The following is a 26,365-nucleotide window of genomic DNA, read 5'->3' as shown; positions in this document are numbered from 1 at the left end:
GTTTCACATAGCAACCCCAAACTACAGTGTTCATGCAAGCAATATATGACAGTGAAAGTGCTTAAGAAATTTTAAAAAGTGGCATAGTGTGAAAGTGGTCTCAGAACTAACCTAATCATTAGCATTGTCTTTTTATTCATTCACTTGCAGATGTTTAGGGCTCACTGACTCATTTTGGTGCTTTCATTTCAATCACTTGTTCAGGGCCTGTTTGGAGGGTTTGGACCTGGGTTTTTGCAAAAGTTACTTTTTTTGTCAATTCTGAAATCTGTGTTATACAGGAATCGATACATAGAAGCCTGGGCAGACCTTGATAATTGGTATTGGGAGATACAAGAGGGTGATTGGGTTTGCTGTTGTTGATTACTATCTGAACCAGAATCCAGTTTTATTGACCAAGTATGTGTACACATACTAGGAATCTTTAAGTTTGTGTTCAATGTTCTTTTTTGGTTTTCCATGAGTGAACTGAGCTGAGCCATACCATGCAGTGGAACCACAACATTAAACACAGTTCCAGGAACAATGAACAGAAAGATAAAAATAGACACACAGCTAAAACAAGGACAACTAGGACAACAAACGAAGAAAGACAGGTAAAAATAAACAGAGCTATCACATACATAGAAGTAGGTGAAGAAGGTACATTTAAAGAGCAGTTGTGCGTGATTAATTGTGCATATCTGTTGTGATAACAGCTGGTTCTGAGGGTCAGTGCTCGGATTCAACCCTTTAGTGTTCACGCAAAATAAGTGTAAAATGAACCCCTAAAAAGACGCCTTTTTAGACGTTATCCACTCTGGTTATTGGTCCCTGAATCTAGAGTGGTGCCCCATTATTATTATTTCATATTAATAATCTTATCAATAACATCAATAACTGTCCTTAGCTAATTACCAAACATGCTCCTACCTGATCCCAACAAAACAGCACAGAATATATTTAGCCTAAGGACATATCCAGTGTATATGTAATAATGAATTACATTATTTTTACCGTAGTACTAACATTTTTTGTAACTTCAGCTCACCAAACAGAATGTGTGAGGAAACTTAACAGCTACAACCGAGCAGTGGAAAACAGTGGGGGAAGACACAGAAAGGAAGACAACACTTACTGTAAGCGTAGACAGCATAATTACTGCCAAATCTCTCTATGCTAATTACAGCTCAAACAAATAGGGCAGTGCTTCTTGTCAAATGTTTCCCAAGGCATCATTTTGTGTTAAGCCTGCTGTGTTCCGTCTGTTCTCTAAACAGAGTATCTTTCGATATCTGGATTTAATAGCTAAAAAGAGACATGAGAAATTCTTAATGACAGAACCAGTCTTTAAAATCCTGCACAGGGAGAGGCGCATACAAATAGGGCATACAAAGCTGCAATAATTCCCACTGTCAATGATCTACTGCAAGAGGTTGGAGCACGTGTTTAGTGTTTAAGACCACCTTCCCATGCATGTCAGCTGACACTTCCACCCCCACCAGACTACTGCACACATGCGCAACACGGCTCACGGGCCTCGTTGGCGCTACCCGGGGACCGACAGACTGGCTCCCCTCCTCCAATCGCCTCTCCCCGTTTCCATCTTTCGCGGGCCAATCGCGCCTCGCCATTTCCATCTTTCGCCGGACGGCCAATCGCGGCTCGCCATTTCCATCTTTTCCCCCGGCCAATCGCGGGCCCTCATTTCCATCTTTCGGCCGGCGGCCAATCGCGGCGCCTCATTTCCATCTTTTCCCCCGGCCAATCGCGGCTCGCCATTTCCATCTTTCGGCCGACGGCCAATCGCGGCGCCTCATTTCCATCTTTTCCCCCGGCCAATCGCGGCTCGCCATTTCCATCTTTCCCCGAGGCCAATCCCTGCCGGCTTCCGGCCAGTACGAAAATAAACCCGGCAACGGGAGCCGGCCGCGGTGTTTACGGCTGAAGCCGCTTCAAGTGTCCCGGTCCGCTTCTGCCGCTCTCAGGTTTCATCCGCCGACATAATGAGGTGAGCTTCTGCTGCTGGCGAACTTATTTTACGCTTATTTGGTTTTGACGACGAGCTAGCTAGCTTCTTTACGCTGTTACGCTATATGACGAGCGCTATATCGGCATTAATGCCGTTGCATAACGTTACTGTCTTGGTGCACGTCGGTGCAGAGAGAGTCGCTGTTAATTACTGTCCTGGTCTGTGTAGATTCAGATAAAATCACATAGAGCGACGCATAATTATAACCCTCATATTAGCGTGCGATTTCAGTCAAGTTAAATTTTGACTTTATGCTGGTTTTCCTCAAAGAACAATACATAAACTTAACGTTTTATTAGCCTCAATGTTCTTACAGTAACGTTATAATGTTAGAGCATGTTCTCTTGCAGTTCTTCTTAATATCATTATTGTGCTTATGATGATGATGATGATGATTATTATTATCATCCTGGAAATAGTGACACAATGAATGTCTTTTAAATGACCAAACACAACAAATTAACCTACAGTTATTGATCACGTGGTTACCATCTGAAGGCAACAGCCTGAATCTCCAGCTGTGGCTCCGGAGGGCCTCCATAGATGAACCAGGACTGTTAGGCTGCATCCCTGGTAGTGAAGCCCCCCTCACTGCTTTCAGCCACTCAGGGGACCCTTTTCACTGTGTCAACATCTACAGCGTCAGGGTGCTCGGGAGGAAGCGGGGCCTCTTTTCAGCCGCCTGCTGTTTACTCTGGTCAGTTATCATGATGAGGTTATTTTTCTTATCCAGAAATACAATAATCTGATGCTGTGAGAAGTTACACTCTGACAGATGTGTTATTTGTCTGTCTGTGATATTGTGTGTTTTTGATTTTGCTGTACTCTTATATTTATCAGGGTGTAGATGAGCGCAGTGTCCCAGGGATGGACCGAGTGGACAGCCTGGCAGAGTATTTGCTGGGGCTGAGGACTCAAACTGGACAAACACTGAGCAACCAGCAGGCCACCACCATCAAAGCCCTGTGGCAGAACCTTCTGCGTATGCCACCAGCAGCGAGTGGCATACACTGCATGGCACTGCGTGTGTCTGACAACAGGACACTTCAGGTGTTGTAAAAAAGAATTTAAACCAGGTGTGGAGAGCATGACATGTTGTGTCTGAGCATCAACAGGATCCCCTGCCAAGTGGCCAGACTGTTGTCGTCTCGTAGAGTCCAACTTTGTCAGACTCTGTAACATTAAGAGCCCTAGAAAACAGGCAGTTAACCTCTGACAAGATGGACTCAGATTCTCAGAGACTACAGCAAGATCAGGCAGCTGGTCCTGGGTAATGGTACGGTCATGCACAACACTACTCTGCAGTTGTTTGATGTGAATCAGACGGTGGCACAACAAGCGACTGACGAGGCAAAAATGTAGTATTCTGCTGCAGGGAGTCAACCTGCCTGCTGCCTCTATTCCTGCTGCTCCTGTCCCTCTCCCACCTGTACAGCCATGCCCCATAGCCTGCTTCTTCTATCAGCCCATTGCTGTAATAATTTAATTATCATCCCATGTAACAGGTCTGGTATTTCAGGAAAGTCAGCATTACAGAAATAACATACTGTATATACTGACAAATATTGTGTGTTCCTGGCAAAGTCTGTCGATATTGTGTTTTAGTATATGCAGTATATATATTGTAGAGCAGTGTTTTCTAGCTTTAATTATTATACTTTGTATTCAGTTTATTTATACATTTTCTTTCATTAATTTCTTTGTGTGTGTGTGTGTGTGTGTTATGGTTACAATTGTGTGCATGAGAGAGAATTAAGGTGTATATTTTCTAATAAAATGCATATTTCTACAGCAGGACTAATAAATCATTTCTACTAAACATATCTGTAAAAACAGGAGTCAGGTAAAGTTTAGCTTTTTGCAAACTCAAGCAGACAATGAAATAACAAGAAAGGAACCAAAAAGTAGTTCCACATTGTACAGTCAGCTAGACAAGGCAGCTGCATTGTTGCAGTGCTTTATTCCATTAGTTGTTAATTAGATTGTATCCTTAAATTGCATCTATTTCTAAAGAAAACGCACAAAGTTACATGTGTGTATGTGTGGTTCTCAAATGTTGCTATTCAAAATAACCCATGTTCCTATTTGCGTTTCATTTTTAAGTGATTTTTGAACGATTCATAACACTTTGTAAGAGTTTGGGTTTGTGGAGATATGGTCCATGTTGGGATTGAACCGGCGACCTTTGGAACCAGAGTCCCCCTACTGTACGCCAGCAAAAATTCACGTTTGGACGTATTTCTCAAACTATCACCATAAAAACTCACTCCTATAACTTCCGGCGGGCAACAGAGTCGATAATCACTGTCATTTCACTTCGTTTCCTCCTTTTTTCTCTCTTTTTCTTCCTTTTCCTCCTTCCCCCTTCTTCCCCCCTCCTTCCCCCTTCTTCCCCTTCTTTCCGCTTCTTCCCCCGGCCATACAGACTATTGTTCCCCAGCTTTGGCGCTACCCGGGGACCGACAGACTGGCTCCCCTCCTCCAATCGCCTCTCCCCGTTTCCATCTTTCGCGGGCCAATCGCGCCTCGCCATTTCCATCTTTCGCCGGACGGCCAATCGCGGCTCGCCATTTCCATCTTTTCCCCCGGCCAATCGCGGGCCCTCATTTCCATCTTTCGGCCGGCGGCCAATCGCGGCGCCTCATTTCCATCTTTTCCCCCGGCCAATCGCGGCTCGCCATTTCCATCTTTCGGCCGACGGCCAATCGCGGCGCCTCATTTCCATCTTTTCCCCCGGCCAATCGCGGCTCGCCATTTCCATCTTTCCCCGAGGCCAATCCCTGCCGGCTTCCGGCCAGTACGAAAATAAACCCGGCAACGGGAGCCGGCCGCGGTGTTTACGGCTGAAGCCGCTTCAAGTGTCCCGGTCCGCTTCTGCCGCTCTCAGGTTTCATCCGCCGACATAATGAGGTGAGCTTCTGCTGCTGGCGAACTTATTTTACGCTTATTTGGTTTTGACGACGAGCTAGCTAGCTTCTTTACGCTGTTACGCTATATGACGAGCGCTATATCGGCATTAATGCCGTTGCATAACGTTACTGTCTTGGTGCACGTCGGTGCAGAGAGAGTCGCTGTTAATTACTGTCCTGGTCTGTGTAGATTCAGATAAAATCACATAGAGCGACGCATAATTATAACCCTCATATTAGCGTGCGATTTCAGTCAAGTTAAATTTTGACTTTATGCTGGTTTTCCTCAAAGAACAATACATAAACTTAACGTTTTATTAGCCTCAATGTTCTTACAGTAACGTTATAATGTTAGAGCATGTTCTCTTGCAGTTCTTCTTAATATCATTATTGTGCTTATGATGATGATGATGATGATTATTATTATCATCCTGGAAATAGTGACACAATGAATGTCTTTTAAATGACCAAACACAACAAATTAACCTACAGTTATTGATCACGTGGTTACCATCTGAAGGCAACAGCCTGAATCTCCAGCTGTGGCTCCGGAGGGCCTCCATAGATGAACCAGGACTGTTAGGCTGCATCCCTGGTAGTGAAGCCCCCCTCACTGCTTTCAGCCACTCAGGGGACCCTTTTCACTGTGTCAACATCTACAGCGTCAGGGTGCTCGGGAGGAAGCGGGGCCTCTTTTCAGCCGCCTGCTGTTTACTCTGGTCAGTTATCATGATGAGGTTATTTTTCTTATCCAGAAATACAATAATCTGATGCTGTGAGAAGTTACACTCTGACAGATGTGTTATTTGTCTGTCTGTGATATTGTGTGTTTTTGATTTTGCTGTACTCTTATATTTATCAGGGTGTAGATGAGCGCAGTGTCCCAGGGATGGACCGAGTGGACAGCCTGGCAGAGTATTTGCTGGGGCTGAGGACTCAAACTGGACAAACACTGAGCAACCAGCAGGCCACCACCATCAAAGCCCTGTGGCAGAACCTTCTGCGTATGCCACCAGCAGCGAGTGGCATACACTGCATGGCACTGCGTGTGTCTGACAACAGGACACTTCAGGTGTTGTAAAAAAGAATTTAAACCAGGTGTGGAGAGCATGACATGTTGTGTCTGAGCATCAACAGGATCCCCTGCCAAGTGGCCAGACTGTTGTCGTCTCGTAGAGTCCAACTTTGTCAGACTCTGTAACATTAAGAGCCCTAGAAAACAGGCAGTTAACCTCTGACAAGATGGACTCAGATTCTCAGAGACTACAGCAAGATCAGGCAGCTGGTCCTGGGTAATGGTACGGTCATGCACAACACTACTCTGCAGTTGTTTGATGTGAATCAGACGGTGGCACAACAAGCGACTGACGAGGCAAAAATGTAGTATTCTGCTGCAGGGAGTCAACCTGCCTGCTGCCTCTATTCCTGCTGCTCCTGTCCCTCTCCCACCTGTACAGCCATGCCCCATAGCCTGCTTCTTCTATCAGCCCATTGCTGTAATAATTTAATTATCATCCCATGTAACAGGTCTGGTATTTCAGGAAAGTCAGCATTACAGAAATAACATACTGTATATACTGACAAATATTGTGTGTTCCTGGCAAAGTCTGTCGATATTGTGTTTTAGTATATGCAGTATATATATTGTAGAGCAGTGTTTTCTAGCTTTAATTATTATACTTTGTATTCAGTTTATTTATACATTTTCTTTCATTAATTTCTTTGTGTGTGTGTGTGTGTGTGTTATGGTTACAATTGTGTGCATGAGAGAGAATTAAGGTGTATATTTTCTAATAAAATGCATATTTCTACAGCAGGACTAATAAATCATTTCTACTAAACATATCTGTAAAAACAGGAGTCAGGTAAAGTTTAGCTTTTTGCAAACTCAAGCAGACAATGAAATAACAAGAAAGGAACCAAAAAGTAGTTCCACATTGTACAGTCAGCTAGACAAGGCAGCTGCATTGTTGCAGTGCTTTATTCCATTAGTTGTTAATTAGATTGTATCCTTAAATTGCATCTATTTCTAAAGAAAACGCACAAAGTTACATGTGTGTATGTGTGGTTCTCAAATGTTGCTATTCAAAATAACCCATGTTCCTATTTGCGTTTCATTTTTAAGTGATTTTTGAACGATTCATAACACTTTGTAAGAGTTTGGGTTTGTGGAGATATGGTCCATGTTGGGATTGAACCGGCGACCTTTGGAACCAGAGTCCCCCTACTGTACGCCAGCAAAAATTCACGTTTGGACGTATTTCTCAAACTATCACCATAAAAACTCACTCCTATAACTTCCGGCGGGCAACAGAGTCGATAATCACTGTCATTTCACTTCGTTTCCTCCTTTTTTCTCTCTTTTTCTTCCTTTTCCTCCTTCCCCCTTCTTCCCCCCTCCTTCCCCCTTCTTCCCCTTCTTTCCGCTTCTTCCCCCGGCCATACAGACTATTGTTCCCCAGCTTTGGCGCAGTAGGCAGCGCGTCAGTCTCATAATCTGAAGGTCGTGAGTTCGAGCCTCACACGGGGCAGGTCTTTTGTGAAAACCAGCACAAAGCAGTGTGAACACAGTGGAAAACATCTCATCAAAGCACAACTGAAAACCAACTGCTTATGTGATGTCTTTAAAGTTAAATGGCATGTGGCTTTCTTAACTATATGAATGGATTACACCAGAAAAGAATTTTGGGGTTAAATTCATAATAGTTACATTCACATGACAGATAAGAATAAATCTGTATAATCCCCAACACTAACATGATCGCATTCCAATGATCTGAACAAAGTCACCCTACTTTGTAACATGACACTTGATGACGCTGATCACAGACATTAGTGTGTATCTGAAAACTGTCTCTTGACTCACTTGACATTAAAGCTCTCTTTTCTCTTGCTGTTGGATAGATGTCTGTGCTCCATTCCAAACTAAACTAGATTGGCAGGGACAGCCTTTCTTGTTCTTCATGTCAGTATCAACTCGCTGTAATACAAAGCCCTGACAATCACAGCCCTGTCATTGCGAATGGAGCCTCTTGTGAGCAACACAAATATTTCACAGGTAAATTATCATTAACTGATGCCTATGTATACAAACATACTATTTACCAATCCACTGATACTTCTTTCAACTCAACAACATAACCCATGTTTCAGTCTTAATCAGCATTCAAGTGCCTACAATGTTTACATTCCAAACAAAAACAATGTGCATAAAATCACAAGGACTAATGAGCAGCTCACTTATTGTTCTAAAAATAGATCTACTGAACTTAGAACATTATTCTCAAGTAATAGCGCTAAGTAGTCTGTGGTCCTGAGTTGTCCTGTAAGCCTATTCTCATCCTAAGGATAAATGAAGGTCATGCATTGCGGCTACAAATCATGTCCTGCAGACAGCGAAGTATTGCGTTTCGAAGAGTGTCTCTACTGTAAATTCAGAACGACATCTGAGAATAGCACTTTGCCTTTCAGATCCAAAGAAACTGCTGGGATTTAAACCCAGGAACTGCTGTTAGCTAGACAGGAATTCTACCCAACCAACCAAGACACTGCACACATCTCTCATTTCAATGAGAAGGTTACACATACACACATTCATAGGTCTGACAACAGTTGAAAAATTCCCCCCTTTCTTTTTTAATTTTGTCTGCACTAGAGGAACTGACAACAATTGTAATTCTCTCAACACCATTTTGAGGTACTTTTTAGTTCCTACTTCAGAAAAGGTACTCTCCCAGCAACAACAGGAACCTTGAATGATGTAAGGGTACAGTGATTGGTCCAGGCTGGATGTTGATTTGTTGAACACATGAGCCAAGGCAAAACCGGCAACCACCATTTTAAAAACGTGTACAACGTTAGCCTTGTGAACAACAGCTCGTAACTATCGCCTTAAAGGAAAGAAATTTAAAAAAGGAGAGATATAGAAGCAAGTTGTATGTCGCAGCAACTGCCAACTGACTTATGTCACTTCAGCATCCCTATTGGCAGTGTGAATGCAGTTCTTCAATGGTAGATCTTGAGCTGCGTGGTCATTGGCTCACTAAGGCTAATGAGATTTACTTATTAGGTATTGATAGTTGGGACAGAGTGAAGTTCAGCGCCCAGCACTACTCAAAATGCCTGATCCACAATCTAAACCAGTGCATGTGACCTGTACAAAAGAGAGCACAGAGAAAGAAGTCCTTCAACGTTCCTAGTTCTTGGTGAGCTCTCCAGAGAGTCCCCAGAACAGTACCAATAACTTGACTTCAGTCCCAGTCCCGTTCCCAAACAAATTTTTGTTTGCGTGCACATTGGCTCACTGACGCTGATGAGATTTACTCATTCAATATTGACAGCTGGTACAGAATGAAGTTCAGTGCAGAGCCCTACTGAAAACCGCTGATCCACAATCTCCACCAGTGCAAGTGACCTCTGGAAAAGGCACTGCTGGGATTCAAACCCAGGATCTCCTGTTTACTAGACAGGCGCTTTAACCAACTAAGCCACAGCACCTGATGACATCATAAAGCCGCTGCCACGAAAAAAACGATCATGTTCAATGCTCAATGTCCAGCTGAGGAAATCTGGAGGATTTTATCTGTATGCTGGAGAACACAAAAAAACGTAACACACTGTGAAAGAGCGGACTGTAACTCTCTCACATTACTTTGCATTTTTTATGGTCGATCAAAGTAATTTGGTTGGTGTCATAAAAGTGTGGAAGCACCCTATATTACCAACTCAGATAGCAATGCTGACATTGGTAATCTCAGTAAATTGGAAACTGGAAAGATGATGTATAAAGTGCATTTTAGTTCAAAGACTGTATATACATTAAACAAAAGTAGGGCTACAACTAATAATTATTTTTATGATAATTATTATTAGTTATGAAATACCTGTTATGTTGAATTTTGTGACATCTTTTTGTTTATTTAATGGAATGATACAATACATGACAGTCCCTGAACTCAATTATATTTCAATTATAATGATAGTAAATTAGGAAAGCAGCAAATCCTCCCTTTTAAGGAGCTGAAATGAGCAGATGTTTGACATTTTTAAGTGAAACCCCTTACTTTTCTATGAGTTTGGCATGGCAATATGGCAGATTGAAGATCATTTCAAATGCTCCTGTACTTGATCCAGCATTGGAGAGTACCTATTTGTATCTGAATGGAACTGGTGCTGACCATAAAAAAGATACTGATGGGATTTCAAACTTAGGATATCGTGCCTCACAGTCCACTAGCTGTCTCTTCTGTGTGTGAGCAGAAAAAAAAATCTGTTTTTCTGCACACAGCCTTGGCTCTGTAAACGGAAAACAAAGTGGCTTCAAGGTTCCGAGTTCTTGGTGAGCTCTCCAGGGAGTCCCAAGAACAGTACCAAAAACTTGACTTCAGTCCCAGTTCCCAAACAAATTTTTGTTTGCGTGCACATGGTGCTCACTGACGCTGATGAGATTTACTCATTAGGTATTGACAGCTGGTACAGAATGAAGTTCAGTGCTCAGCCCTAATAAAAACCGCTGATCCACAATCTCCACCAGTGCAAGTGACCTCTGGAAAAGGCACTGCTGGGATTCGAACCCAGGCTCTCCTGTTTACAAGACAGGCGCTTTAACCAACTAAGCCACAGCGCCTGCTGATGTCTTGTAAGCGCTGCCACGGAAAAACGAAGGTGTTCAATCAGCTTTTCCTTCAGAAACCCAACTAATTTCCAGGTGAAGAAATCTGCAGGATTTTTTCTGTATGCTGGAACATGCAAAAAAACTTATAATACTTATCAGAGACTTTCTCACCACCTGAGGCCTGTTGGTGAGAAAGTCTCTGATCCAGTGGCACAGTGATGCAGGCAGACCCACCACGTGTAGCTTCAGCGCCAGCTTGCATGGGATGCGCACTTCATCACATACATCACTTCAGCTTTCCTATTAGCAGTGCAAATGCAAAGAGAAAAAAGTCCTTCAAGGTTCCTAGGGAGCTCCCCATGGAGTCCCCACAACTATTTGGACAGACAGACATCTGAAGTATGGCTGGATATGATTCAATACCTTGACTTCGGTCCAAGTTCCCAAACAAATTTTTGCCTGTGTGCGCAGTGACTCACTGATGCTAATGAGATTTACTCATTAGATCAGGCGTGTCAAACTGATTCCATAAAGGGCCATGTGGCTGCAGGTTTTCGTTCCAACCAAGGAGGAGCACACCAGGCTGGAATCAGTTAATCAGCTGATCTCAGTCTTCAGCTGATAACTAAGGGTTTCCTTGATGTTGATTGGTTCACCTGGTGTGCTTGGAACGATAACCTACACAGAGAAAGAAGTCCTTCAACGTTCCTAGTTCTTAGTGAGCTCTCCAGAGAGTCCCCAGAACAGTACCAATAACTTGACTTCAGTCCCAGCCCCGTTCCCAAATAAATTTTTGTTTGCGTGCACATTGGCTCACTGACGCTGATGAGATTTATTTATTAGGTATTGACAGCTGGTACAGAATGAAGTTCAGTGCTCAGCCCTAATGAAAACCGCTGATCCACAATCTCACCAGTGCAAGTGACCTCTGGAAAAGGCACTGCTGGGATTCGAACCCAGGATCTCCTGTTTACTAGACAGGCGCTTTAACCAACTAAGCCACAGCGCCTACTGACACATGTGGCCACTGCCTCGAAAAAAAGAAGGTGTTCAAACAGCTTTTCCTTCAGAAACCCAACTAATGTCCAGGTGAAAACATCTGGAGGATATTGTCTGCTCGCTGGAACATGCAAAAAAAACTTATAATACTGTGAAAAAGTGGGCTGTAGCTCTGTAAAACTGGCAACCGCCATTGTTGTGTAAAACGTGAGCGGTGTGAACAGCTACAGCCTCAAAGGAAAGGAACAAAACAAAGACAATGGCGTGCCCGTACTGAGGATCAGAGGGGATGATGTTGCGTTCCCTATTCTCACCACCTGAGGCCTGTTGGTGAGAAAGTCTCTGATCCAGTGGCACAGTGATGCAGGCAGACCCACCACGTGTCGCTTCAGCGCCAGCTTGTCTGGGATGCGCACCTCATCACATACATCACTTCAGCGTTCCTATTGGCAGTGCAAATGCAAAGAGAAAAAAGTCCTTCAAGGTTCCTAGGGAGCTCCTCAGGGAGTCCCCAGAACTGTTTGGAAAGACATCTGAAGTATGGCTGGATATTATTCAAAAAAATGTGCGATACCAGTACCGATACCTTGACTTCGGTCAAAGTTCCCAAACAAATTTTTGCCTGTGTGCGCAGTGACTCACTGACACTAATGACATTTACTCATTAGATCAGGCGTGTCAAACTGATTCCATAAAGGGCCATGTGGCTGCAGGTTTTCGTTCCAACCAAGGAGGAGCACACCAGGCTGGAATCAGTTAATCAGCTGATCTCAGTCTTCAGCTGATAACTAAGGGTTTCCTTGATGCTGATTGGTTGGCCTGGTGTATTTGGAACGAAAACAGGCACAGAGAAAGAAGTCCTTCTACTTTCCTAGTTCTTGGTGAGCTCTCCAGAGAGTCCCCAGAACAGTACCAATAACTTGACTTCAGTCCCAGTCCCGTTCCCAAACAAATTTTTCTTTGCGTGCACATTGGCTCACTGACGCTGATGAGATTTACTCATTCAATATTGACAGCTGGTACAGAATGAAGTTCAGTGCAGAGCCCTACTGAAAACCGCTGATCCACAATCTCCACCAGTGCAAGTGACCTCTGGAAAAGGCACTGCTGGGATTCGAACCCAGGCTCTCCTGTTTACAAGACAGGCGCTTTAACCAACTAAGCCACAGCGCCTGCTGATGTCTTGTAAGCGCTGCCACGAAAAAACGAAGGTGTTCAATCAGCTTTTCCTTCAGAAACCCAACTAATTTCCAGGTGAAGAAATCTGCAGGATTTTTTCTGTATGCTGGAACATGCAAAAAAACTTATAATACTTATCAGAGACTTTCTCACCACCTGAGGCCTGTTGGTGAGAAAGTCTCTGATCCAGTGGCACAGTGATGCAGGCAGACCCACCACGTGTAGCTTCAGCGCCAGCTTGCATGGGATGCGCACTTCATCACATACATCACTTCAGCTTTCCTATTAGCAGTGCAAATGCAAAGAGAAAAAAGTCCTTCAAGGTTCCTAGGGAGCTCCCCATGGAGTCCCCACAACTATTTGGACAGACAGACATCTGAAGTATGGCTGGATATGATTCAATACCTTGACTTCGGTCCAAGTTCCCAAACAAATTTTTGCCTGTGTGCGCAGTGACTCACTGATGCTAATGAGATTTACTCATTAGATCAGGCGTGTCAAACTGATTCCATAAAGGGCCATGTGGCTGCAGGTTTTCGTTCCAACCAAGGAGGAGCACACCAGGCTGGAATCAGTTAATCAGCTGATCTCAGTCTTCAGCTGATAACTAAGGGTTTCCTTGATGTTGATTGGTTCACCTGGTGTGCTTGGAACGATAACCTACACAGAGAAAGAAGTCCTTCAACGTTCCTAGTTCTTGGTGAGCTCTCCAGAGAGTCCCCAGAACAGTACCAATAACTTGACTTCAGTCCCAGCCCCGTTCCCAAATAAATTTTTGTTTGCGTGCACATTGGCTCACTGACGCTGATGAGATTTATTCATTAGGTATTGACAGCTGGTACAGAATGAAGTTCAGTGCTCAGCCCTAATGAAAACCGCTGATCCACAATCTCACCAGTGCAAGTGACCTCTGGAAAAGGCACTGCTGGGATTCGAACCCAGGATCTCCTGTTTACTAGACAGGCGCTTTAACCAACTAAGCCACAGCGCCTACTGACACATGTGGCCACTGCCTCGAAAAAAAGAAGGTGTTCAAACAGCTTTTCCTTCAGAAACCCAACTAATGTCCAGGTGAAAACATCTGGAGGATATTGTCTGCTCGCTGGAACATGCAAAAAAAACTTATAATACTGTGAAAAAGTGGGCTGTAGCTCTGTAAAACTGGCAACCGCCATTGTTGTGTAAAACGTGAGCGGTGTGAACAGCTACAGCCTCAAAGGAAAGGAACAAAACAAAGACAATGGCGTGCCCGTACTGAGGATCAGAGGGGATGATGTTGCGTTCCCTATTCTCACCACCTGAGGCCTGTTGGTGAGAAAGTCTCTGATCCAGTGGCACAGTGATGCAGGCAGACCCACCACGTGTCGCTTCAGCGCCAGCTTGTCTGGGATGCGCACTTCATCACATACATCACTTCAGCGTTCCCATTGGCAGTGCAAATGCAAAGAGAAAAAAGTCCTTCAAGGTTCCTAGGGAGCTCCTCAGGGAGTCCCCAGAACTGTTTGGAAAGACATCTGAAGTATGGCTGGATATCATTCAAAAAAATTTGCGATACCAGTACCGATACCTGGACTTCGGTCAAAGTTCCCAAACAAATTTTTGCCTGTGTGCGCAGTAACTCACTGACACTAATGAGATTTACTCATTAGATCAGGCGTGTCAAACTGATTCCATAAAGGGCCATGTGGCTGCAGGTTTTCGTTCCAACCAAGGAGGAGCACACCAGGCTGGAATCAGTTAATCAGCTGATCTCAGTCTTCAGCTGATAACTAAGGGTTTCCTTGATGCTGATTGATTCACCTGGTGTGCTTGGAACGAAAACCTGCAAAGAGAAAGAAGTCCTCAAGGTTCCTAGTTCTTGGTGAGCTCTCCAGGGAGTCCCCAGAACAGTACCAATATCTTGACTTCAGTCCCAGTCCCATTCCCAAACAAATTTTTGCTTGCGTGCACATGGTGCTCACTGACGCTGATGAGATTTACTCATTAGGTATTGACAGCTGGTACAGAATGATGTTCAGTGCTCAGCCCTAATGAAAACCGCTGATCCACAATCTCCACCAGCGCAAGTGACCTCTGGAAAAGGCACTGCTGGGATTCGAACCCAGGATCTCCTGTTTACTAGACAGGCGCTTTAACCAACTAAGCCACAGCGCCTACTGACACATGTGGCCACTGCCTCGAAAAAACGAAGGTGTTCAAACAGCTTTTCCTTCAGAAACCCAACTAATGTCCAGGTGAAAACATCTGGAGGATTTTGTCTGCTCGCTGGAACATGCAAAAAAAACTTATAATACTGTGAAAAAGTGGGCTGTAGCTCTGTAAAACTGGCAACCGCCATTGTTGTGTAAAACGTGAGCGGTGTGAACAGCTACAGCCTCAAAGGAAAGGAACAAAACAAAGACAATGGCGTGCCCGTACTGAGGATCAGAGGGGATGATGTTGCGTTCCCTATTCTCACCACCTGAGGCCTGTTGGTGAGAAAGTCTCTGATCCAGTGGCACAGTGATGCAGGCAGACCCACCACGTGTCGCTTCAGCGCCAGCTTGTCTGGGATGCGCACCTCATCACATACATCACTTCAGCGTTCCTATTGGCAGTGCAAATGCAAAGAGAAAAAAGTCCTTCAAGGTTCCTAGGGAGCTCCTCAGGGAGTCCCCAGAACTGTTTGGAAAGACATTTGAAGTATGGCTGGATATCATTCAAAAAAATTTGCGATACCAGTACCGATACCTGGACTTCGGTCAAAGTTCCCAAACAAATTTTTGCCTGTGTGCGCAGTAACTCACTGACACTAATGAGATTTACTCATTAGATCAGGCGTGTCAAACTGATTCCATAAAGGGCCATGTGGCTGCAGGTTTTCGTTCCAACCAAGGAGGAGCACACCAGGCTGGAATCAGTTAATCAGCTGATCTCAGTCTTCAGCTGATAACTAAGGGTTTCCTTGATGCTGATTGATTCACCTGGTGTGCTTGGAACGAAAACCTGCAAAGAGAAAGAAGTCCTCAAGGTTCCTAGTTCTTGGTGAGCTCTCCAGGGAGTCCCCAGAACAGTACCAATATCTTGACTTCAGTCCCAGTCCCATTCCCAAACAAATTTTTGCTTGCGTGCACATGGTGCTCACTGACGCTGATGAGATTTACTCATTAGGTATTGACAGCTGGTACAGAATGATGTTCAGTGCTCAGCCCTAATGAAAACCGCTGATCCACAATCTCCACCAGCGCAAGTGACCTCTGGAAAAGGCACTGCTGGGATTCGAACCCAGGATCTCCTGTTTACTAGACAGGCGCTTTAACCAACTAAGCCACAGCGCCTACTGACACATGTGGCCACTGCCTCGAAAAAACGAAGGTGTTCAAACAGCTTTTCCTTCAGAAACCCAACTAATGTCCAGGTGAAAACATCTGGAGGATTTTGTCTGCTCGCTGGAACATGCAAAAAAAACTTATAATACTGTGAAAAAGTGGGCTGTAGCTCTGTAAAACTGGCAACCGCCATTGTTGTGTAAAACGTGAGCGGTGTGAACAGCTACAGCCTCAAAGGAAAGGAACAAAACAAAGACAATGGCGTGCCCGTACTGAGGATCAGAGGGGATGATGTTGCGTTCCCTATTCTCACCACCTGAGGCCTGTTGGTGAGAAAGTCTCTGATCCAGTGGCACAGTGATGCAGGCAGACCCACCACGTGTCGCTTCAGCGCCAGCTTGTCTGGGATGCGCACTTCATCACATACATCACTTCAGCGTTCCCATTGGCAGTGCAAATGCAAAGAGAAAAAAGTCCTTCAAGGTTCCTAGGGAGCTCCTCAGGGAGTCCCCAGAACTGTTTGGAAAGACATCTGAAGTATGGCTGGATATTATTCAAAAAAATGTGCGATACCAGTACCGATACCTTGACTTCGGTCAAAGTTCCCAAACAAATTTTTGCCTGTGTGCGCAGTGACTCACTGACACTAATGACATTTACTCATTAGATCAGGCGTGTCAAACTGATTCCATAAAGGGCCATGTGGCTGCAGGTTTTCGTTCCAACCAAGGAGGAGCACACCAGGCTGGAATCAGTTAATCAGCTGATCTCAGTCTTCAGCTGATAACTAAGGGTTTCCTTGATGTTGACTGGTTGGCCTGGTGTATTTGGAACAAAAACCGGCACAGAGAAAGAAGTCCTTCAACGTTCCTAGTTCTTGGTGAGCTCTCCAGAGAGTCCCCAGAACAGTACCAATAACTTGACTTCAGTCCCAGCCCCGTTCCCAAATAAATTTTTGTTTGCGTGCACATTGGCTCACTGACGCTGATGAGATTTACTCATTAGGTATTGACAGCTGGTACAGAATGAAGTTCAGTGCAGAGCCCTACTGAAAACCGCTAATCCACAATCTCCACCAGTGCAAGTGACCTCTGGAAAAGGCACTGCTGGGATTCGAACCCAGGCTCTAGCCCTGAAAAAGTGGGCTGTAGCTCTGTAAAACTGGCAACCGCCATTGTTGTGTAAAACGTGAGCGGTGTGAACAACTATAGCCTCAAAGGAAAGGAACAAAACAAAGACAATGACGTGCCCGTGCTGAGGATCAGAGGGGATGATGTTGCGTTCCCTATTCTCACCACCTGAGGCCTGTTGGTGAGAAAGTCTCTGATCCAGTGGCACAGTGATGTCGGCAGACCCACCACGTGTAGCTTTAGCGCCACCTTGTCTGGGATGCGCACTTCATCACATACATCTCTTCAGCTTTCCTATTGGCAGTGCGGATGCAAAGAGAAAAAAGTCCTTCAAGATTCCTACGGAGCTCCCCAGGGAGTCCCCAGAAGTGTTTGGATAGACAGACATCTGAAGTATGGCTGGATATCATTCAAAAAATTTGCAATACCAGTACCGATACCTTGACTTCGGTCCAAGTTCCCAAACAAAGTTTTGCCTGCGTACGCAGTGACTCATTGACGCTAATGAGATTTACTCATTAGGTCAGGTGTGTCAAACTGATTCCATAAAGCGCCATGTGGCTGCAGGTTTTCGTTCCAACCAAGGAGGAGCACACCAGGCTGGAATCAGTTAATCAGCTGATCTCAGTCTTCAGCTGATAACGAAGGGTTTCCTTGATGTTGATTGGTTCATCTGGTGTGTTCCTCCTCGGGTGGAACGATAACCTACACAGAGAAAGAAGTCCTTCTACGTTCCTAGTTCTTGGTGAGCTCTCCAGAGAGTCCAACAGTATCAATAAGATGACTTCAGTCCCAGTCCCGTGCGCATTGGCTCACTGACCCTGATGAGATTTACTCATTCGGTATGGACAGCTGGTACAGAATGAAGTTCAGTGCTCAGCCCTAATGAAAACCGCTGATCCACAATCTCACCAGTGCAAGTGACCTCTGGAAAAGGCACTGCTGGGATTCGAACCCAGGCTCTCCTGTTTACAAGACAGGCACTTTAACCAACTAAGCCACAGCGCCTGCTGATGTCATGTAAGCGCTGCCACGAAAAAACGAAGGTGTTCAATCAGCTTTTCCTTCAGAAACCCAACTAATGTCCAGGTGAAGAAATCTGCAGGATTTTTTCTGTATGCTGGAACATGCAAAAAAAAACTTAGAATACTGTGAAAAATTGGGCTGTAGCTCTGTAAAACTGGCAACCGCCATTGTTGTGTAAAACGTGAGCGGTGTGAACAGCTACAGCCTCAAAGGAAAGGAACAAAACAAAGACAATGGTGTGCCCGTACTGAGGATCAGAGGGGATGATGTTGCGTTCCCTATTCTCACCACCTGAGGCCTGTTGGTGAGAAAGTCTCTGATCCAGTGGCACAGTGATGCAGGCAGACCCACTGCGTGTAGCTTCAGCGCCAGCTTGTCTGGGATGCGCACTTCATCACATACATCACTTCAGCGTTCCTATTGGCAGTGCAAATGCAAAGAGAAAAAAGTCCTTCAAGGTTTCTAGGGAGCTCCTCAGGGAGTCCCCAGAACTGTTTGGACAGACAGATATCTGAAGTATGGCTGGATATCGTTTGCGATACCTTGACTTTGGTCCAAGTTCCCAGTGACTCACTGACACTTATGAGATTTACTTATTAGGTCAAGCATGTCAAACTGATTCCATAAAGGGCCATGTAGCTGCAGGTTTTCGTTCCAACCAAGGGGGAGCTCACCAGGCTGGAATCAGTTAATCAGCTGATCTCAGCTGATAACTAAGGGTTTCCTTGATGTTGATAGGTCAACCTGGTGTGCTCCTCCTCAGTTGTACGAAAACCTGCAGAGAGAAAGAAGTCATTCCCAGTTCTTGGTCAGCAGGGAGGTCTCCAGGGAGTCCCCAGAACAGTACCGATAACTTGACTTCAATCCCAGTTCCCGAACAAATTTATGTTTGCGTGTGTCATTGACGTTAATGAGATTTACAGAATGGAATGAAGTTCAGTGCCCAGCCCTACTGATCCACAACCTCCACCAGTGCAAGTGACCTGTAGAAAAGGCACTGCTGGTATTTGAACCCAGAATCTCCTGTTTACTAGACAGGCACTTTGGCCAACTAAGCCACAGCTGTCATCATTTTGCCGCTGCCTCAACAAAACATTACGATGGTGTCAAACCATTTTTTCTTTAGAAACCTGACTCATTCCACAGTACACTTGTTGTGTGGTAGTAAAGGCCTCGGGAACATAAAGTAGAAGTCAACACCAGTACACAAAGACCCACACAGACAAACACATATCCACACTGGGATCTTAGGACATGTCAAGGCTTTTCATGCTGCCGTTACACTGCAGAGACCTAATACAGTATGTAAGTATGTACACCTGACTACCAGCAAGAAATTTCCTACACACACTATGCATGTACGGTATGATGGGTTTCCTTTCAGAATGAAAATAAACAAAACAAACCTTTCAGGTTACGTCTTGAATGATTATTTAATGAAAGACCCTCTTGTCTTAGTGTAGTAAGGATGCACTGTACTTCTCCTCAGATGCTTGTCTATGCCTCTGTACTCATTACACTTGCTTTCCTCACACCCTTCATTTGTTCTGCCCACATTTCTATTTATTTTTAAAACCTCTCCATACTCTCCCTCCACCTCCACATTTGTGTCTCCCTTACCCCTCTGCACTCAGCTTCCTTGGCTTCTTCTTCTCTCCTCCCTCATCTCTCCCACCACTCTGTCTGCTGATCCTTAGTGCGTGTTTGTATGGCGCATGAGTCAAAAAGCAGTGTCAGCATCAGCTGTGCATGAAGATGAAAGGGAGAAAGAAGATGGCCAGATGAGAGTGTGTCTGACAGGAAATACTTAAGTGCTTGTGAGTGGACTCTAAGTGTATGTACTGTATGTGTGTGTAAAAGCAGAGAGCAAACGTGGGAAAACAGCGGAGATCAATGGTTTACAGGACGCAGCCTGAGATCAGTGACAACAGGATAAGCAACATGAGTCACTGACAGAGACAGAGGCAGAGTAGGGTGGTCATGTTTTCACACTGCATGATCACCACAAGACATAATAGAGCAGATTTGCTGCATTTTTTTGCACTCTGGGAGCAAGCAGGCATTTGGACAAAAACATTACCTATTTCATTTCATTACAGAATACAATACAACTGATATGTTGCAAACAACAAAATGAAGAGACCGAAATAAAGGTTAGTGATTCAGAGTTCCCACAACTGTAAGTCCATTCCTTAAGGGAGTAGTTTTATACAAAGCAATGCCACCACTTTTTGCTTAAACCTGAGCAAACGCTAGAAAACTAGACTAGAAACTAGAAAAATAAAAACACTGGGTAGTTAGTAAGCTAAGGTAAAACAACATGCTCGTTTTAAGATTTTCCCTCTGATGTGTCCAATTTTGCACAAACTACTATAAACTCTCCACAGCCTTGAAAATCTGTTTTTAGGACTAAATCAGGCTTACAATTGGGGTTTGAATCATGTAGTTTGTTAAGAAAGACTCCAAATTCTTACCTGTTTCAAAGACCTTATGCTTTAATCAACCATGTGCTTTGACTTTCATGTGATACGGCATCAAGGGAAAGGAGAATTCTCGTATCAGAACATTATTATTGCAAAATCAGAAATGGATACAGCTGACTAAGATATACCAGAAAACACTCCCTCCCAGTCTAACAGAAGAATGTGGCAATAACATCTTAGCAAATTATTGTTTCGATCAGCTGTGGTTACTGAAACTTCTTAAAAGAGAAGAGATATCAGTGAAAGTCAGTGGGTGTCACTTTGTCACAGTTCGGGATAATTTGAAGTAGAACCCTTGTAATTTGTCACTGAATAAAGCTTCAGCACTGACTGACTGTGCAGCGCCCTGCCATGGGTAATTAATCAGAGGAAATTGTATCAGTTGCCACTACTGTGAGAGGGACTGAAGTTAGGTGAGCATGGTTTTTTCTATGACACAAATCCTGAAAATGCTGCTTTTCCCCTAACCCTAAAACATTAGATTTTTGTTCTTTTAAAAACATTCTGGTATATTGCAGTTCCAATACAACAGCACCACAAACTACAGTCTCAATTGAATGACCTCTCTGACACAGTCTCAATAAACACTGAATAGCATAAGCATCATAAAGCTAGGATTCTTGCTAGGGATGCACAATAACTGTTTTTTAAAACCGATACCGATAACCGATAACTTCCAGCTCCTAAAGGCCGATACCGATAACACACACATATACCTAACATCAAGACATCAATACCACGAACAAAACCAAAAACAGCTTTGACTCTTTAAATGAAGAGATATTTATTTTTCCAATAAAAAACTATTGGCAAGCCTCTCAAACATGTTCATAAAGCTATCAAACAAACCTGTTTGATATCTCACATCAATTTAAATAAGGTGCATTACTTACTGATATAAAAAGATTCAAACATTTCTATTAAAACAAACTGAAAAAGTGCATTCCTCAATGACAACAAAAATAATGCACAGTGCATATTGTACTGACAGAAGTTAGAAGACAGCACCCTTAAATACTCAATTCTCAGATTGAAGCCGACAGACACGAAAAAAACACCAAGAGAAACACAGTATGGACGATCAGTCTGCTAAAAGACTGCTTAGTGGAGACAAAACTGGAGACAGATTTTTAATGTATGACGCTGAAAGCAGAAATCAGCTGATGCAGGACTTTTATCCATCTGTCCGAAAAAATAGCGGTAAACCAAACTCTGTCTCCAGCTACGTCTCTCTCAGGTCTGGGATATCCCGTCACTTCTCCACATTTGACATGATTTCGCTGAATAGCTGTAAAGAAATAAGTTATCCTGCCTGCCGGCCTGCGCACAGTGAGAGGCGGTTGCTACGCAATGTACGTGTTTACTTTCAGAGCCGCTGCGCAGTGAGAGCGGTGACAGGCAAGAGTAGGCTCATTTTAAATCAATAAAATATGTTTTAATCAGTATTTTGTGTCACATCATTGAATGCTTTAGTAGTAAGCCGTGTTCTAAGCGGGATAACGTATAGTGAGCAGTTTCCTACGGAGAAGCGTCACGTCGGGCTTCTATGTCATCCTGAAGGAAGATACATGATCCCTTACTTAGACTTATCTATGTAAACAAACTGAAGAAGGGCAGTCCATAGTAAGTCAAGCACCACCACGTCCATGATTAAATCTTCAATAACCTTAGCCCGTGGGTCATCTTTGGCAAATTTCTTGGACTTTTCGAAAGCCTTGCTGATGTGTGTCAGTCCCGGTGGCTTCTTTGCGGCTGGCTTGCTAACGTTAGCGTCTTTAGCAGGCCGGGCCTCCTCATACGCTTTCCAAACTCCGTCAAAGCGATGGTTATGTTTCAGGTGACTGATCAGGTATTAAAGCTTGTGCCATTTCTCATTCCCAGTGGAACTCGCTTGGAACATTTGTTACGAATAACTAGCGAACTGTCTGCTTCGGAAACTTTCTGAACTCTGTTTTCATAAGCACGCTGTGCCGCATGCTGCATTCAAGGTGTAACGTACATTCCCCCGTTCCCTCGTTTGCCAGTCGTTCTTTCGCCCTATTTAAGTTCATGTTTCTATTTTTTGTGTGTAGCATGTGAAAAAATACTGCGAATATTAATTCAAGTCAGCAACTAGCAAAATTATGACCGAGTTAACAAGTTGTTTTCTGGCATGAGGGGGTATTCTTGTTTTTTCCCAGTGAGAAGGAGTTTTTCTGATTATGCCAACGTCACTTGAACGCAGCATTCACTGCAGGCCATTCGGGTCTCATAGTGGGAGCGAGGCACTGCCGTGCTGACAAAAACATATATGTTATCGGAATGACGTCATAATTTCCTGTTATCGGCCTGATATTTATCGGCCCGATAATTATCGTGCATCCCTAATTCTTGCAGGACTGTTACATTCCATTGCATTAAATTGTAAGGATGTGTACACAGTGTTATTCTGAGATTTCAGCCTACCAGATACTGTAAACATGTTGCTTTGTGGGACATTTGTGTAACAGATGGGATGGCTTGGTTTGATTTATATTTGCACTAATACCTGACTGCCTTCTATCTACCAGAACCCTTTATTATTTAAAGAGAAACATGTTTAAACTGCGAATCACTGTTATTGTTTCAATAATACAGTTTAAGGTGGTCTAAGGGCTTTCTTAAGGCATACAGTAGTAGACAAATGGTGCCTCAGCTCTCTGCTTAGGTTCTGACATGTTTAAATATATTTTCCTTGTAAAACAAATAAAAGGTTGAGTTGGTCATGGTTGAATAAATAAAATAAAGGTTTTAATAAAATCACCTTTGCTTCATTTAGAGGCAGAAAGAACCCGGTCTTCTTCTCTGTCATCTTATCCTCCTGGGTCTAGTTTTACCTGGGGTCCTCCTGTGACTTTGAATAACTGCAGAGGCTGTCTGTGGAGTCATTTCGAGGCCACCTAATTATATTAGGAGGGTGTGAATCAGCATTGTATTAATTTGGGTCCTTTTCACAATGAGTCCTTGATTTTTTTGTTCCTCCTCTTCCTAAATTATGGAGGCTGCAGTGAAACACATTAATGAAGACTCTGATAGTATTTTGGGCTCAAACTGCGGAGGCTCATCTAGCTGCTCAGCATGGAGACCCATTAGGTTTTAATGATATCTGCAGATTCCTAGGATTTGGTTGCTAAGCTTGAGTGAAACACAAATTTCATTTATCCCATGCAAATGTGCACCACAAAACACAGACGTGGGGGCAAAACTCTTAAATTCCAGTCCAGTTCAGGCATCAGCTACAAAAACTGGCACATGACTGTCATCTCCACCATTGACGATGCTCTTTGTAGATTCTTCATAAAGCACTCCGTCTAGACCAATGCTGCCCAAAGTGGGGCAAAAATTGACCAAAACTGGCCCACCACAAGGTTTGATTTGGCCTGCAAGATGTTTCTATTAAAAAAATTTAATTGATTTTTAAAAATTAAAACATAAATCACCATCTATGCTGTTTTTGTGAGGTAAAAATGCTCTTTAAACACAGTCTGTATGATCCCTAATCATTCATTACGTTTCATAATTGGATCACAGCAGGCCGAGTGACAGCGTAGGAAGTCAGTAAATAAAAACTTGGGATCCAAGTACCAATTTGCATCTCTTAACAATACAAAACAATAAGCGTTTGGCCTGTGGCCCACCATTAAGTTTCAGTTTTGACATCCAAGGGGAAAAAGTTTGATTATCCCTGGTTTAGACTATGGAAAACCATGAAACTCAGACATCACAAGTTCTCATACAACAAACCAAACACCATCATCACAGAGGGGTGTATTGTTATAAGCGTCACCATATCTTGCTATTCATGAGATTTGACATATTGAACACAGCGCTGCCTTTTTGCTATTTTTTTCATTCACACAACCAAATCTAAAGATCAAACCAACACTACTAAAGAAAATGTGTTACAGCTAAGTTGAATTTCTTGTTCAGCAAAACGAAGGGTAAGTGGGTGTATGAGAATGTGACCAAATGAGTATAAGGTGACTACAAATATGTATGAGACTTGCCTATTATGGTTTGTACTGGGTGGTGTGTGTGCGTGTGTGTGTGTGTGCGTGTGCGTGTGTGTGTGTGTAGCTGCTGAGGCAGACATAAGGGTGAGGGGGATTTAGCTGGATTGAGGACACCAAGTTGACTCCCTGAGTCCACCAACTCGTCATCGATTTCTCCCCTCTCTCTGTCTCATCCTCTCTCCTAAGACTAGTCCAGCTAAAATGCAGTCCCAGAGGATTAAATACACTGCCCTTTCTTTTTGTCTGTCTGCCTCTCTTTCTTCTTCTCCTTCTTTGTTCCTTTATCTTTCCACTTTTACCTTCTCCTACTGGTAAGGGTATAGGCTGAATGCACTGTAGCTAGCAACTTGTGTATGTGCATGTGTGTCTGAGTGTGTGCATTGATTAAAACCAGCCTGTGGATTAATTAGTGTAAATAACCTCAGAGCAGATTTTGGGATTTAAGAGTTAAAATCTGCTGTAGGCTTTATGCAGGAAAATGTGTGTCTGTGTCTGTATATGTTTCATTGCATAGCCACGCTTTCCTCAACCTGTAGGGTCCAGCTATATTAAAGGTCTACAGGTCTACCCAAACAATTTCAGAGTCAAGTTTTCAGTCCAGATCCATCAAAAGCATTAATTAGCATTACTGTAAGTGTCCCAGTGTTAGCTTCCTGCCATAGTGCATTTACTGACTGTTTGCAGACATAATTGCAGTTACAAATTCTGCATTCTGACCCTGGATGGGGACAGGTCAATAATTGCTTCTTCCTGTGGAAATCCCTGCTGCATTATTAACATTACAATCAGGCCAGTTGGGGACGCATTTGTTACAAGAGCGACAGTTTGGTGTATCAATAAGGCAAAGCTTTCCTGTTTAACTATGTCTCTATAAAGCTTCAGAGGGCACAAACCAAAAAAAAAGTGAGTGAGAATCAATAAATAAACACATGCTCTTTTTCTTTCTGTATACTTCTCATGTGGGCTACATGCAATCAGTCTTTTTAGCTGTATCGGTGAAGACAGTTGACAGTTTGGCCAGCTGCTGCTTTTTAGCACCTGAGGTACTGCTCTGCTGAAAAAGTCAGCGTGAACTGAACTGCCATCTTGCTGCTGATGTGAATTTCAGACAACCCTAACCCTTCTGTTCTTTTATGACAATCTTATTAAAATATCCATCTCAACATTGAAGTCTGGGGCTTGAGTCCAGGCCTCCTGATAAAAATGCAGTCTCCCTAATCATTGCACCACCCCGCTGCTCCTGATTTTCACACCACAAGAATGTTTCATCAGAAATAATTACAAAACATTAAAGGCTAGTGGAACGTACGGAGAAAACACTGCAGGAAGCGCTTTTCAACCAAGAGGATGACAAAGCCAATTTGAAGATCTTTACCCAGTGGCATGTAGCCCCATCCCTGACTGACTGAAAGAACTAACACATTGTGGTTGCATATGCTAAACTGACTCTCCCTCTCTCCCACAAGTGTGACCAGGGCCTTGTTCACTCTCCAAAACCCAGCAGCAACAAGGCAATCTGTTCTCAAACAGCTGGAGCTACCCCCAAGAGTGAGAGGGGGGGAGAAAGAGAGAGGGGCGAGGTGCATGTCTCAGAGAGAGAAGAGAGGTAGACAAAGTGTGAAAATGAGAAACAGAGAGGAAGACGGGGGTGGAGGCCGAAAAGCAAGAGTATTAG

At 43.8% G+C, this 26,365-nt stretch overlaps 1 protein-coding gene, 2 long non-coding RNA genes and 8 other non-coding genes across 11 annotated transcripts in view; 2 read left to right on the top strand and 9 right to left on the bottom strand.

Annotated features, from left to right (window-relative positions):
- The window catches only part of LOC121608890 (F-BAR and double SH3 domains protein 2-like), an 86,641-nt gene that overhangs the window by 55,255 nt on the left and 5,021 nt on the right, over positions 1-26,365 (bottom strand). The window lies entirely within an intron of this gene.
- On the top strand, positions 1,902-2,909 carry LOC121608892. Its single transcript, XR_006006978.1, has 3 exons — positions 1,902-1,990; positions 2,510-2,708; positions 2,852-2,909. It is a non-coding gene; the product is annotated as an uncharacterized LOC121608892 (long non-coding RNA).
- Positions 4,833-5,840, top strand: LOC121608891. The gene is made up of 3 exons (XR_006006977.1): positions 4,833-4,921; positions 5,441-5,639; positions 5,783-5,840. It is a non-coding gene; the product is annotated as an uncharacterized LOC121608891 (long non-coding RNA).
- Positions 9,344-9,417, bottom strand: trnat-agu. The gene has a single exon. It is a non-coding gene; the product is annotated as a tRNA-Thr (tRNA).
- On the bottom strand, positions 10,473-10,546 carry trnat-ugu. The gene has a single exon. It is a non-coding gene; the product is annotated as a tRNA-Thr (tRNA).
- Positions 11,470-11,543, bottom strand: trnat-agu. Its single transcript has one exon. It is a non-coding gene; the product is annotated as a tRNA-Thr (tRNA).
- trnat-ugu lies at positions 12,633-12,706 on the bottom strand. Its single transcript has one exon. It is a non-coding gene; the product is annotated as a tRNA-Thr (tRNA).
- On the bottom strand, positions 13,630-13,703 carry trnat-agu. Its single transcript has one exon. It is a non-coding gene; the product is annotated as a tRNA-Thr (tRNA).
- Positions 14,793-14,866, bottom strand: trnat-agu. Its single transcript has one exon. It is a non-coding gene; the product is annotated as a tRNA-Thr (tRNA).
- On the bottom strand, positions 15,956-16,029 carry trnat-agu. The gene has a single exon. It is a non-coding gene; the product is annotated as a tRNA-Thr (tRNA).
- On the bottom strand, positions 18,085-18,158 carry trnat-ugu. The gene has a single exon. It is a non-coding gene; the product is annotated as a tRNA-Thr (tRNA).

The sequence above is a fragment of the Chelmon rostratus genome, chromosome 7 (genome assembly GCF_017976325.1).
Source record: "Chelmon rostratus isolate fCheRos1 chromosome 7, fCheRos1.pri, whole genome shotgun sequence".
Lineage (NCBI taxonomy): Eukaryota > Metazoa > Chordata > Actinopteri > Chaetodontiformes > Chaetodontidae > Chelmon > Chelmon rostratus.
This window is presented reverse-complemented; position numbering and strand designations above follow the sequence as displayed.